Source organism: Lynx rufus, unplaced genomic scaffold, assembly GCF_022079265.1.
Source record: "Lynx rufus isolate CCGP_SWC_20201006 ecotype Redwood Valley unplaced genomic scaffold, mLynRuf1.p SCAF_2, whole genome shotgun sequence".
NCBI lineage: Eukaryota > Metazoa > Chordata > Mammalia > Carnivora > Felidae > Lynx > Lynx rufus.
The window spans coordinates 6117352-6120417 of NW_025814834.1; the positions used below are offsets into that span (position 1 = coordinate 6117352).

The 3066-nt window shown below is 40.4% G+C and overlaps 1 non-coding gene across 1 annotated transcript; it reads right to left on the bottom strand.

Moving 5' to 3' along the window:
• Positions 1 to 2594: 2594 nt before the first annotated feature.
• Positions 2595 to 2732, bottom strand: LOC124516804 (U8 small nucleolar RNA). The gene has a single exon (XR_006963193.1). It is a non-coding gene; the product is annotated as a U8 small nucleolar RNA (small nucleolar RNA).
• Between the last annotated feature and the right edge of the window lie 334 nt (positions 2733 to 3066).

A 3066-nucleotide genomic window follows, 5' to 3' on the forward strand; every position in this document is an offset into this window, starting at 1 on the left:
CAACGCGGGAAGCATGACATGAGCTCAGTCAGCTTTTTTATACATATTTGGGGGGCTTTTTTTTAGCCATTAATATGCAAATGATGGAATTCGTTTTCTAGAAACCACATTGGTTAGATCCAAGAATTGCGTGTGCACAAAATGAAATGAATATGAGGTGCAAATGGATGGTGTGATCGCTTAGATGGTGACGGGTACGCCATGGACTCATGAGTTGTGATCTCACTGCGCTGTTGATTTCTGTGATAGCTTGCTTCCTATTGCCCTAAGAAGTGTAAGAAGTCATGTGTTACCGAACTTTAATAAAATTCTGTATTATAGCAGTTGATTGAAAAAAAAGACAGCAACCCAGTAGCATGAGATTTTGACAACTCTAATAGTTACCATGAAAGGAATTCTCAGCAGCATACAATGTTGTCAAGGGAGCAGAAGCACGATTCATAGAAATACTGCCTGAAAGTTTCTCTTGGCTAAAGACATTTACAAGCCCTCAAGGTGAAAGGCCTGCCAACCCAAGAAAAAATAAGTAGGAGACCCATAGTCTGCAGAGATATATTTCAAGGATAAAAGGAACTTATTCCCGACACCTAGGGAAAGGATTTTTTTTTTTGAGTTTATTTATTTGTTTTGAGAGAGTGGGGGAAGGGGCAGAGAGAGAGAGGGAGAGAGAATCCCAAGCAGGCTCCTCGCCGTCAGCATGGGGCTTGACCTCACAAACCTGTGAGATCATGACCTGAGACGAAATCAAGTCAGACGCCTAACTGACTGAGCCACCCAGGCGCCCTGAGGAAGCATTTTGAAAGTAAAGTGAAAACAGCCAGATTGGCTTCAAACTTATCTTCTGCAGGACAAAGTGCCAAAAATCAACAAAGCAAGATATCTACAAGTTTGAGGGAAAATTACTATAACCCAATTCTTTGACTTATCAAGCTATCGCTTGTGTGTGAGAGTCATAGATCCTCAGGAACGGAGGAATTTAGAAAGTATACTGTTTTCGTTTCCTATTGCTGCCATAAAAAACCGCCATGAACTTAGTGGCTTCAACAAACCAAATTTATCCTCTTACAGTTCTGGAGGTGAGACATCCTAAAGTCAAGCGGTGCTAGGGGAGATTCCATTCCTGCCTGTTCCAGCCCCTAGAGCTCGTCCACATTTGCGGTCTTGTGGTTCCTTCTGTCTTCAAAGCCAGCACAAGTTGTATCTCTGTGACCACTCCCCCATCCTCCCAGATCCCTCTGACACCCCCCTTCTGCCTCTCTTCTGTTTAAAAAGGACCCTTGTGATTATACTGGGCCCACCCAGATGGCCCATAATCTCTCCACCTCAAGATCCGTAATTTAATGACATCAACAAAGTCCCTTTGCCATGTAAGCTAACATGTTCCTGGGTTCTGAGAATTAGGACAGGAATATCTCTTGGGGGTGGGGGACATTATTCTGACTACCGCATATACCAACCAAACAGGGCCATTCTTGAAAAAAAGGTAAAGATCATACAAATTTAAAATTCAGTTGGAAGAAAGCCTATGATAATAGTAAAAAAAAGAAAAAATTGAAAACAGAAAAATATTGACTGGGACATACCGTAATAATCTCTATAATCGTAGAGCTATAGTATAATTGACACAAGAACAGATACACAGATTCAAAGTCCACTAATAGGTCCACATATCCATATGAATTTAAACTAATGAGAAAATGAGCAAGAAATCCAATGCACGAGGTTAAGAAAACCTACAAATCATTTGGGGGTGGAGGGAGGTTGAAACTTGAACTCATATCTTATGCCTACACACAATAAAGATTTAAATATATATATTTTTTTAAATATAAAACTATTGGGAGAAAAATTTCTTTTATTTTCTTTAAGATTTTGTTTTTAAGTAATCTCTCTACCCAAGGTGGGGCTCGAACTCACAACCCCAAGATCAAGAGTCACAGGCTCCATTGACTGAGCCAGCCAGGGACCCCCGTGGGGAGAAAATTTCAGTGAATGATTCTGTAATTCTAAAATGAATGCGAGGGCGCCTGGGTGGCGCAGTCAGTTAAGCACCTGACTTCGGCTCAGGTCATGATCTCACAGCTCATGAGTTCGAGCCCCGCGTCAGGCTCTGTGCTGACAGCTCAGAGCCCGGAGCCTGCTTCGGATTCTGTGTCTCCCTCTCTCTCTGCCCCTTCCCTGCTTGTGTGCTCTCTCTCTCTCCCAAAAATAAACACTAAACGTTTTTTTTAAAAACTAAGTAAATAAAATGAACATGAATTTCTAACTGTAACTCCCAAGCCAGAAACCCTTAAAGGAAAATAATGGATATATATGAAGACATAAAGAGCTAAATAATAATAAAAATGATTTCTATATAACCAGAATAGTTGAAAGACCTGTGATAAATTATTTATAACAAAATTGAAAAAAGTTAATGCCCTTCTTATATAAAAAGCTTTTACAAATCAATAATTACGAGACGAACACCACAAGAGAAAAGTGTGCAAAGGATATAAGTAAACACTTTGGAAAAAGAATTGAACAGAATGCGAAACATGAAAAGAGCTTTACCCATCGCAGTAGCTACTGTCGTTGGTTTTTTCCCAGGAAGAATCAAAGAGGATCAATCAGTGTGTGGGAAGTCCTGACTGCATGCAGAGACTCTAATCACAAATCATGCAAACTTCAGTCATCATGTTCTAATCTGCCCTCCAAAAAGTAGAACAGGTGAAGATTATCCAGCCTGATAATCCCTATGATTTTTTTTTTTTTAATTCAGACAGTATTCAGTTTCGGTGTGAGTGGTTTTATTTATTTATTTATTTTTATTTTTTGAGTTTATTTATTTTGAAAGAGAGAGAGAGTCCGAGCAGGGGAGGGGCAGAGAGAAAGAGAGAATCCGTGCCATCAGCATGGAACCTGACGTGGGGCTTGAACTCATGAACCATGGGATGACGACCTGAGTTGAAACCAAGAGTCGGACGGTCAACCGACTGAGCCACCCAGGTGCCCCTGGTGTAACAACATTAAATAGAATCTCAAATGTGTATATTCTTTGTTCACAGCAAGGGTAATTCCTCCACA